A 12,911-nucleotide genomic window follows, 5' to 3' on the forward strand; every position below is an offset into this window, starting at 1 on the left:
TAAATAAAACTCATTAAAGTGGTTTATTCAAGTGTAAGATTTTAATAAAATAATCATGTCATTCCACAAAGTTAATGCCGAATCAATAAATAATATTTAAAAACAAAGTTACATTTTAATAATAAATGGAAAATCACAAAGTTAGTGCTTCAAATTAAATTATATGATTTTTCTTCTTTCTCTTGTTTTTCTCTAAGTCACGTGCTATCTCCTTGGCTTCCTCCCAAGTCAGTCCGGTATCCCGAAGTTCCGCTCAGTATATCCGGTGAATGGTAATTAGCGGTCTTCCAGGGCGCCGGAATCCTCGGGGTTGGAAGAAGAGACATGAGGGGTTAATGCTCTCAGGTGGCATTCTAAGGACATGTCCCAACCATGTCCACCTTCTCCTCTTCAGAATATCCAGTATAAGGGGCTGTAGGGTTCTCATTCTTGACGAAGTCATACCACTTTACACCCAGCTATATTTTTAGCGCAAACTTAACTCTTTCAATGATAAGTTTTCATGAAGATTTTAGTCGGAAAAAGGGCAGATAAAAAAAAACTTATTACATAAAATAAATTAATAAAATATAAGGCTAATATAGTAATGATTTGTTTCAAGGCATCAAATAACAATATATTTCAGATTTTATGATTTTTTTAAAATTAATGTTTTACATAGTAAATACCACTATACTAGTAGTGGTATTTACTTAATAAAACATTTATTAAAAAAGTATAGATTTTACCATAAAGTGACCGCCGAATCAATTAATGAAATTTATGATTTTTATTAAATTTTTAGTCTAAGAATTTTTTACTACTTTCATAAATGATCTTTGACGGACAAATGTTTTCTTTTTAGTATTTCTAACCCATAACTTCTATAATTTACTACCACCGCTATTACTTCAGTAAAATCAGTTCGAGATATTTCATAAAATTATGACTAGATGAGGGTAAATTTCAGTGGAGAGAAACTTCTTAGAAATTTTTTAATCATGTTATTTTCTTATAATCTTTTCGTTAAAGGAAGGGTTAGAGAATAGCACCATACGTATACACACGTCTAACAAGCATAACTAAATAAACCACAAAGCACACACGCACGCACTTACATATTTTAATATAAGGATAACCCATAACATAAACTGCATAATTTTCCAAGAATTTGAAACTTATTCACATATATCGAATAATAAATAAACGCATGAAGAGCTTTTTTACTCGATAATTGAGATGAATAATGATAGATACATAAAAAAAATAACTCAAATTTAAATCATCAGTATTTCTTCTTCTTACCCTTACCCTTACTATATGGTGCATAGGGCACTGCGTCCTACAGAAGTATATAACAAAAAAAATAACATTTTTATTCATACTTCTTTTGGCCAGTTGCAATCAACAATTTATCGTTATATATCAGACGCTAGATCATTTACACCAGTCAAATGCCAGGTCTTAAGCCCTAGTATGGTCAGACTTTCATCTTCATTCAAATTATTTAAAAAAACGAAAGATAATTCATCTCAAGTTAATACACACAAAATAAAAGAAAGAAAATAATTTCTGCATGAAAATAGTAACTACGTAAATGATTTATTGAACGCTGATTCATATCGAATTTTCTATTAAAATGAATATTAATAGCAACACGCATACTTATCTTCTAAATTAAAATCTTGGGTTTCCTTTCAAAAATCGTAACGGACACATTTTAGTAATTGTTTATTTTTAAATGTTTTAGTATTGAACTTATCTCAAATTGAAATCTGAGAAGGAATAAATTTCCCTGATGCTCAACAATTAAAGTAAAAAATAAGAATATTTTGATAATCTTTTTCTCAAATTTACTTTAATTTGTAAATAATAACATTGACGAAGAAGAGTATGGAAGTCTGAGAATTTACTGGGCTAACGAGGGTGGTTTAAGTGATCACTTTATACACGTATAACACTCGCTATTCTAACCAAGATTGACAAGCTCACTAGTAATATTTTAGAAATCGTATTTATCCTTTGATTGACAACTATTTTCACGTGTGAATTCTCGGGATCATCTATGGTTGTAATGAGTAAGTTTTTATTATTTATCAGAGGCTTTTAGAAAAAAAAATTGTAATATTTTTCAAGAATAATTTAAAATGCTAGGCGACGCTTGTTAAACATGATATTAAATTTGTATTAATTCATAATAAACAATCCGGGGTAAAATAGTGAATGTTTCACTTGTAAAAAAAAAACTAAAAGCGGGCAATGACTGGGCGTAATCCCTGTAAATATTCTTCATATAAAAAACTCTTAAAACGAAAAATTCTGTTTTGTGAAAAATATGTGAACACACTTAAAACATTGGGAATCAAATATAAGTTTATATTTATGGGTTTGGTGCACTAAGCAGATATTCATAACTAGATTTTTTATAGTGATGAAGATGAATATGAAAATCTGGATATTTACAAGGACCTGTGATTGGCTGGTTTAACTGATCGCTTTGAAAAGAAGCGGAGTGGCGGGTAATTATTGTAGTTTGTTAGTGATGATTTAAAAAAAAAGCAAAACACAAAATGGCATTACCACGTTTTGATTTTTCAGAACCACTCAAAAAATATAAATAATTTCAACGTAAAAATAATACAAAGTTTAAAAATAATTATGATTCGTAAACGAGATGCTTAAAAAAATATTACGCGGCTTTGATTTGATTTAGAATATTTAAGCCCAAGATTAAAGGATTTGCGTCTTCAAGAATCCATTTTTTTAATGTTACTCATTTATAAGACTTTCCTCCCCCAGATTTACTTAATTTATTTTTCCTTATTAGAGATATGATTTTTAAATTTAATGAAGACGAAATAATTTCACTGTTAAAAAGGAATTAGATAGGTATTTAGTACGAAAAAAAAAACATTTAAATCACATTATTTTTTGACATCTCATCAAAGATGAAGAAGAATTTGGAAGTCTGGGCATTTACGGGGCTGACGACCGCCATAGGCTAGTAAGTAATAACTTTACACACGTACAACATTCGCCAATTTCACCCACCATTGACAATCACACCACTCAATTTCTTGGAAGTTCTATAAATATGAACCAATTTTGAAACATTGTTCCTGAATCACTAGAACTTCACTAGAGACATCTATTGGTGAGATGAAAGGAAGCTCTTTATTGAGCAGTAGCTCCCTTATTAGTATGTGAAGTCCGAATCCTAGATTATTATCACACAAATGAAAAACAAACGCCAGAAAATATCATTTTCATTTTTAATTATTTAAGCTTAAAATTTGACCAGGTAATTCATTTGTGAATAAGTATTTGGACACACTCAAAATATTGTAAACAATATAAATATTTATGTGTGAATTTAAGGTACTTTAAATATTAAAAATGATAATAATTTACTATTTTTTTTTTTAAATCCATAAAAAATAATGGAAATATTTACATTTAAAATGTCGAAATTACAGACAAATCGTGACGTCATTACAATATTGTGAAAAGGCACGAAAAGGAAGAATATGGATTCAAAAAGTCGCGATCCTCCCAAATTTAAAAAATGTCGACTAAATTTTTAATTTTCGAATACATTTTCTCAGTATAAGTAAAGTAGATATAATATATTATATGTAGTGTTCTCGTTTGTACCTATATGTAAAAAGCTAGATGCTTCTCTTTTGATTCTTGAAGGGCATAAATTTGCAATCAAAACGTTATCCAGTCCATGATTTATATTATTTTTCATCCCTTATATTTCGCATCTTTCTCAAGCCCCATAAACACGATAAATTTTGATATTTTCTAATCTTGATACATTGACTCAGCTGAATTTCGGGTCGAATTAATGGTTGGCGTGTTGCCTTTGCGTTTCAGCAGCGCTCACGGAAATTTCGGGGAATAAATAATAATTATAATGAAAACTGATATTTAAGCAAGAATTTCAACATAATGTAAAGCTTATTACAATTCAGATTACCAAGGTGGACGAATATAAAATATGGTATACATCAGGGGTGATCGGACTAACATTATGGGCGACGATTTACCAGAATCTGAGTCTATAAAAAAATCTAGAAAAGTGATAATTTAAAGAAAAAAAAAACATAAAAAGAATATTTTTTTTCTAAAATACATCACCATTATTGTCGATATTTCCATTAAAAAATATCCTGCGAAAAGATTGAAATAAAACCCTTCTTCTAGCTATTACTCTACCCACCTCTACATTTACCTGAATATTTTTTCGCTTGTTAATTTTTGTAATCACCCTTCGATGAAAACATTGGAGATTTCGAAAATAGTCACTAGAAACTCAATAAATGGTATCATACAAATGGAAGATTAATGATTAGGAGAGTGGTATTATGCAAATGTTAATTTTTTTTGAAGATAAATTGTTTAATATCAGAATTAAAGAACATCTAAGGTGCTTTAATTCAATAATTTTTGGGAATTTGCTAATCATGTTATATATATCTGAAGACCATAATTTTTATAAATCAACGAATTAAAAATTTTTACATGAAAATAAAACTGGTCTTTGTTTAGATAATCCAGAAAAATAAGTAAAACAATCAAGCAATAAAGACTAATCTATAATAAATAACCAACTAAAATTTACATCGAGTCCACTTTTTAAAATATTCCTGTTATGATTCATTTGTCTTCTTTGTCCCTTTCAAAATTTTTATTTTATACAAATGTCAAATCGTAATAATGTTATTTTAATTTTATTTTATGACCTGATGGTGGAATGATTATTCCGAAACTGGCAGTCATGAATAAGTGTTTATAAAAGTGGTGAAAAACAAAGTGAACAATGAATGATAAGAGATGATTTTATTACCGTACCACAAAGTTATCAATGCTTTTAATATACAAATTATTTAATTTTTTTAAATAATCAACATATCATTTCAAAAAGTCCATGCCAAATCAATACATAATAGAATTATTAATTCACTGGATATGTATCACAGCGATATATTATGAATATAATACTATGCACATATAATAATATGCATTTAACTGCATTCCTTTTGTGTGTAGGTCATATTGAGAATTCTTCCCACAAGTCGGGTCACGATTTTCTCTCGACTTTTAAAAAGGATAATACAAGAATTTTAAAGTATCTCAATACAGCAGTAATAAAATTTTATGTGCCTTATATAAATCAATGCGATAAAACTGTAACTATTTTTAATAGATATCTGTAATATTATCCTTTCACAAATCGCTCACTCCTTTCAAAAACGTCATAAATAAAAAAACTTGATTTTTCAGGAGAACGTTTTTAAAGTTTAAAATTATAATACAATATTTTAAAAATAAATATCAAGTCGCTTATTGAATTTTTTACTGTGCAACAGATCTTTTAAGGTAAAATCTGAAGGTTTTTTCTCTATTTGAAAAATATTTAGTATATTCTAAAATATTAATTAAACGAAACCTTTTCTTCAAAATGCAAAAACAACACTTTCTGCCCTGTAGCGGGTAAATATTTAGTTAAAAATATGCTTCTTTTGCTGGGATTTAGTACATTTTCTGGGCATTCCGAAAACATGCACAACTGAAAATTGACGATTTTTTTATTTATAACGTTCTTGAAAGGAGTGAGCGAAATATTACAGGTGTCGAGTCTCGTCACTCTACAAAAACATCCCTATCAAGATTTTTAATCGAGATATCTCAAAAATAGAAGTAAATAGAGTTTGTGGGTTTACAGGGCTTTCAACCTTTCATTAGCTGGTTTAAGTGTTTACCTTATGTGCAGCGTAATATTCACCATTCTATCCATGATTAATAACCACACTACTAACATTTCGAAAGTTATATTTATGCTTCGATTTAAAAGTAAAAATTTTGTATTCCACGTCTTAAATTTGTATAGAATATATTATTTTATATTTTTTTTATAACTCCCTTACTTTTCAATAACTCTTGTTTTCGAAACTAAAATTATTTCGAAGAAAAACTTATTTTTTAATGCAAAAACGCTAATTTAAGAAAAAATCAATTACGTACCTGGATTTAGAGAAAATTAAGTTGCAACTTAATGAATACTGCGTCTTTGTTGAGATATTAATACAAATAATAAAATAAATCTATAAAAAATCATCGCAAAGCCTGTCTTTCTTTGCAAATTTTGATCTTAGAAATTTTTCCCCCGTATTCAGAATCGTTTCCCAAGAAAATACACAGCTATTAAATGTATTTGAAGGTGAATTGTGGAAGCTGACATACCCCAAATGACTAAAACATCCCCCAAAAGACTATGAATTAGCCGAACCGCCTCGGGGCAGGCGGCTAAGCATTCCTGACTAATAGGACATTACCTCCACAATTGGGAACACCCGATCATTGGGAGCATTTCGTGAACCTACCCTTATCTTTAAGGTCCTAATGCCTTTTTAATGTCACCCCTCTACTCTCTCCTTGATCTTTCACTTCTTATTTTGCCTCTACCCTTTTTACTTTTCGCTAACTCGCTATCTTCCAGACCTAGATATTCTGATGATATTATCTTTTTAAATGCATGAATGCATGCAGAAGCGAGATACATTATGTGTGATATTCCTAATATTTATTCAATATTACCCTGGACTGGTAGCGGAGGGCTGATCACCCTTCATTTATATGTGCGTCTCTTCGTCAGGACTATCACTACCACAGCATGCAAAAAATACTACCCTTCACTACTATAGCACTATTTACACACTTAAAACTTCACAAAATGTTTAACACATGCGATTTTGCTCGACCCGAAGACGCTGCTGCGCTACAGCCCCTAGTGCATGACGGGTACGTCTCGAAACCGGTAGACATAAAAATCTCGGTGAGAGGTTAAAAACTTATATTACTGACATTTTTGTAAAAAAATATAAAATCAAAAATGACTAACCACAAAGTAAATACTTTAAATATTAATAATATTGAGAATACTAATAAAACATGTTTATGTGTTTAAACAGAATAATTTCTTATTTGTTTTAATACTTAAATGTTTAAAAAATTATTACAAAGGTCAACCATTCGCAGGGTCACACTGACGCAAGTCCCAATTACAGGTCATAAATTCGAGTGTTTTTCGTGTTCATTAAACCTTTGGAACTAAATTCCGCCTTTGCGATGGCAATCGTAATAATATCTGTGTTTAGCACTTAATGACGTGTGATTACTGTGGCCGGCCCCATGGCCTGTGCGACGAGTATACTCGTACAAGTGTAGCGTATTATAATATTTTTCTAAAGTCCGCCCCTGTGTAGAACAGACATGGCGTTAACCCTTCAACGTCCAAAAATATGTGAAAATAAATAAAACACGATTGTCTAACTAAAAGCTAACTAATTTATTGTAAATGCAGTTAGTTGGTAGAATTCTATTTCAATTTTTTTTTATAATGTGTCTAAAACAAAACAAAATTATTGGATACAATTCCACTTTTATTTAAATACGCACAATGATATATAATGTGACGCATTTCGTCTTTTAATTTTTTTTTGTTTTTTAAATAATTATGTTTCATTTCGGATACATTAAAAAGAAATTAAAAGTTCACTACATTATTTTTGACATCTCAACATAGATAAAGAAGAATATGGAAGTGTGGGCATTTACAGGGCTTCATAGGCTGGTTTAAGTGGCTGGTTTAAATTTACCAATTTTACCCATGATTGACAACCACGCTACTCAAATTCTTTAAACTACTCGACATATTAATTAAACTCGAAACGCAGTATGTGAGAGTTCACTAGACACACCTATGGTGGGAAGAGAAAAGATTTTATTCAGCGGAAACTCTTTCTTTTTGTATGTGTGTTCCGAATCCTGTATTATATTCACAGACTTGAGGAACGCTAGAAAACGTTATTTTAATTTTTATATTTTAGCTTCCAATTTAATTAAATTTGTTTGCAACACTAAGGATATGTACAAAAACTTGTTCCCAATTTTGGATTATCACAAATAAGAAGATTTTTTACATTATTTTTGACATCTCCACATAGATGAAGAAGAATATAGAAGTCGGGGCATAAATGTCCGCTACGACGAAACTCGGTTGCTGGTCAAATAATATTTTTGTGAAAAAAAACTAAATAGTTGTTATTTTCGTCTATAGATAAGATGTCGGTTTATTGTATATTGATTTTAATGTTAAATTATTTTTTTGTTTGTTTGTTTTATATTTTTAGTGTTGATCAGGTTGTAAAGGGTTAACGGCTGACCCTAAGCGGCGTTGTGTTATATTGTGTGTGTATTATATGATATAGTATGTAGGGCACACGGTCAAGTGGTCAGGGCTGCGCAAAACCGGTTCCGAACTGTTCATCTCTTTTTTATTGTGAGTTTCTAAATCACTGCTTAGACAGGAAAGAGTAGATTAAAATGGTGTCATATAAAGCCGACCGTCGCCCTGCCAACGTGTTCACTGCGGCCAGTGCAATCATGACCACAATTCATTGAATCGGGAAGACTGTCATTTGTAATATCTCGGCGTATTTTATGCACTTTGCGAGCTTAGACATATGGAAATTTACTTGTTATTTAACACGTTGACCCGTAGATTGCGTTCTTTGCTAGGAGTTATCTCGTTGTTGCTGCGAGTTATCTCGTACTTTGTTTTCTTGCCATATTTGTTCAGCTACAATGAAATTCGTAGTAGATCAGTGCTAATACAATGAGATGGCTTCAGAAAAGACAACAAAAATCAATGCTGACTTACTTGAACAGAAAATTTATTAATAAATTTAAAAAAAATATGATTTCAAGGTTTTTTATTCCTAACCTAGAAGTAAAATAATATTTTTATGTTTGGCTTTTAGACTGGAATTCTGAAAATCGCGATGGTAGTCAACGTGTTAATATAATACATAAGACTGAAAATTTAATAGCCTCCATTTAAAATGTAAAAAACACATACACTCTAAAAAATAAACTTTACGAACACTTTACAGACTATTCAATAAAAAAAAAAAAAAACTAAACACAATAACTCCCTCGCACAGCATTAAAATATATGATCACCAGTATTTTGAATAAAATGTAAAACATGTCACCATCAAAAAAATAATAAAAAAGAAAAAGTCCTTCTCCAAGCACAAGAGCTCAGTCCGATTGCTTTAAAATGTTTCCACAACGTGTTTGAAAAAACAGGATTTATAACTGCAATGGCAGTGTATTTTTTAAAACGTAATCCAACAATAGTACACATGTTTATACAGCTTTCAAAAATTGGTGCACTACGGATGTTAAATAATGGGCAGAATGGTGAACAAGTACATAAAGTGATCACTGAAGCCAGCCAAATGACAGTTGTAACGCCTGAAATGCTTGACTTGAAGCAGAATACTATCTTAAAATATATTAATATATACACTTGGGCCATTCTAAGTACAAGGCTAGCATGATACTATTATTGTAACGGTATGTCATAATATTGTATCTAGTACCGACGCGACTGAAGTGTGAACACCCTATTTTAGATCAATGCTGTCAGATTGAATTGATAATACGAATATAACGTATTGTTATACATATATAGTGAAAAAATCGTTATACATTTTAATCATCAGTACATATATTTACTGTACAAATTTTTTTCTAATAATTTGACGGTTAGTAAAATTTTTGATTTTTCAATGTTTTCCACATTTTTCATATAAATATATATATATATATATATATATATATATATATATATATATATATATATATATATATATATATATATATATATATATATATATATATATATATATAAATATATATATATATATATATTTATATATATATATATATATATATATATATATATATATATATATATATATATATATATATAAATATATATATATATATATATTTATATATATATATATATATATATATATATATATATATATATATATATATATATATATATATATATATATATATATATATATATATATATATATATATAAATATATATATATTTATATATATATATATATATATATATATATATGTATATATATATATATATATATATATATTTATATATATATATATATATATACATATATATATATATATATATATATATATATATATATATATATATATATATATATATATATATATATATATATATATTATATATATATATATATATATATGTATATATAATAATATATTTATTTATATATATATTTATAAATATATATATATATATATATATATATATATATATATATATATATATATATATATATATATATATATATATATATACAGTATATATATATATATATGTATATATAATACAAATACATATACAGGTAGCATAAAAGTATTGTGTATAAACACTTCACCTGGCACCAACGGCCGAAGTTGACCTAGTCTTTGATAACGTCGTATTCTAACGGTATAGATGAAAAAATGTACCGCTCAATTTCCTGCAAGCGTAGTAATACTATTAGCTCCGATTGTGTACGGTTATGTCACACCGAACGAGGACGTCTCGAACAGTTCGCAGATGTGACATCTGCAGGATGAACCTGAGTCAAGTAACCGATCGAAAATTTACGGCTATTTGTCAAGGAATGCATAATATCTAAGTATCTATTTGTTTCATAGATACAAATATGTATCTATGAAATAAATTTTCTTCTTCTAACCCTTATCTGCTCTCTCAAATAATGCATACTCGAAAGAACTAAAGCAAAAGTGCAAGAATAATAATAATAATAATAAATTTCGATAACTTATATAGAGCCATTTTCGTAAAAAAAAAAACCTCAAGGGCGCTTCACTGTGAATGAATTGGGGAAAATATTATGGTGGAAATGATTTAACAAACTAATGTGTTTTTAGTATTTTTCTAAAGATCATCTCACTCTCACTATTTCTAACCATTGGTGGAAGAAATAGAGTCAGAGGAAGACCGAGGAAAACTTGAAATAATTAAATATTTAAAATACCTAAAAGAGGTCATATCAGGGGTCAGAATAATCAACGGGTATGTGGTATATGAGGAGATGCATGAATGTGAAAGAGACGAAGTATGTTTGTGACAGAGTAGTGTGGCTTTTTCTTGTTTCTGCCTATCCCTGTGCGGAAGCAGCATGAAGGTAAGTTTGTGTGGCGTTTTTGTCATATGCTATTATTAGATTTAACAGTTACTGTTTCGATATCTCGTGTGAAATGATAACTGTATAACTGGATTATTAACTATAATATAACTCAATTGACTTGAGTCGAATACAAGTTATATTACAAGGAACAAGTTAAATGATTTTTTAACCTACCTCTTCATTTATTTGAAATTTAATAACACTGTCACACTATAATGCTATGAACCAATCAATAAATAACTTTACACAAAAATGACAATTTGTAAATAACGGAGCTTAACTGTACTTTTAACATTTGATAACACCCAGCTGTTTTCGATTTGAGAATTGATTTTATATTTTACTAAATATATGCGTTTTTTTAATTAAATAGAAATATTTGTGTTATTATTTACAAAAATACTAAATTTCATACTATTTTTGTGAGCCTAAGCGGCTCATTATTAGAAATAGGTATCAAATGGTGGTAGAGTGGATTCAAGTGAACTGAAAAACTTTATATATTATTTTGAGAAATAAAAAGACTTTGTTTTTTGATCCACTCACATTTTCACATTCACAAAATGTGAATGGATCAAAAATCAAAGTCTTTTTATTTCTCAAAATAATATATCAATATGATCCACAAAGTAAATGCTTTCAATATTCAAAACGAAAAACTTTAACTCAAGAGTCCGCGACACTAACCATGGGACCACAAACCGACACAAAGATCGTCAAAAATCTATGCAGCAAAAGCCGTATGTTTGTTGTTTGTTGTTGCCGTATGTATTACTAAACTATCACGTCGCTTCCCCAAGGGTTAAGCAGAGAAAATAGAATGCCATACCATTCTGTCTTTGCGAACAATCTTCGCCTCTTCATTCATGCAACTCCTCATACACACACAACGATTATTCCGACTTCTGGCTTGAGCAATTCCAAGTATTTAATATACTTGATCATGCCAAGTTTTCCTCGGTGCTCCTTTGCCCCTATTCCAACTAACGTCTCATAAATTTGTCAAACTGTTCTTAATTCAATCACTCATTCCACATGTCCAAACTATCAATACCATATTTTCTTAATTTAATCGATAATGCTTGTCACAGCCATGCATTCTTTTCTTATTTCACCATCCAAACATGTATCATACGCCGTTTTGTGACACTTTCGTTCGAAAGATAAAATTTCGACCGTTTTCAGTCTATTTCCAACCATATTTTGCCAACTCCATGCTTCATTTTTATACATTAGCGTAAATGAAGCCATACTTTATTCTTAATGTCAATTTTCTCCAGATTCAAATTGATTTCACGCATTACTCAACGTACAATAATTTGTGCCTCATTTTTCTTCCGCAAAGTCACATTTATGGGGTCATAATAAAATGTAGCTAATATGTATGAAATCGATTAAAAGTTACACTTCGAAACCCATTCGATATACTTAATGGAATTATTTAAGTTTATCCGAGAAGTTGGCACAATTATAATAAAATATCAATCAAAAAAATTAGTTGACATACCGATATTAAATTATTCATAATACAAAAAGTACTTAATATAAAAATAAAACACTTGTAGAATGCTAATCTCGAGTTTATTAATGTCAACATGGCTATTTTCAAGTATGTATTTTTTTTAAAAAGAGAAATATTTGTGATATTTATTGATTTGGCGTTTAATTTGTAGAAATACATTATAATTTATGTATTAAATGTTAACTCAAACAAAGATTTTTGAGTCTACTAAGTTGTATTTCATTGTTAAAAAAAAACAAAAAAATTAATATTGTGACAGTTGTTTTGCATAGTTATGGGATTTCAAACGA

General features: G+C 29.0%; 1 protein-coding gene across 14 annotated transcripts in view; it reads right to left on the reverse strand.

Moving 5' to 3' along the window:
• ASPP (Ankyrin-repeat, SH3-domain, and Proline-rich-region containing Protein) overlaps window positions 1-12,911 on the reverse strand; it is a 431,995-nt gene that overhangs the window by 251,075 nt on the left and 168,009 nt on the right. The gene's annotated exons all lie outside the window — the stretch shown is intronic.

The sequence above is a fragment of the Brachycentrus maculatus genome, unplaced genomic scaffold, assembly GCF_059751285.1.
Source record: "Brachycentrus maculatus isolate JH-2025_06_01 unplaced genomic scaffold, ASM5975128v1 h1tg000496l, whole genome shotgun sequence".
Classification (NCBI taxonomy): domain Eukaryota; kingdom Metazoa; phylum Arthropoda; class Insecta; order Trichoptera; family Brachycentridae; genus Brachycentrus; species Brachycentrus maculatus.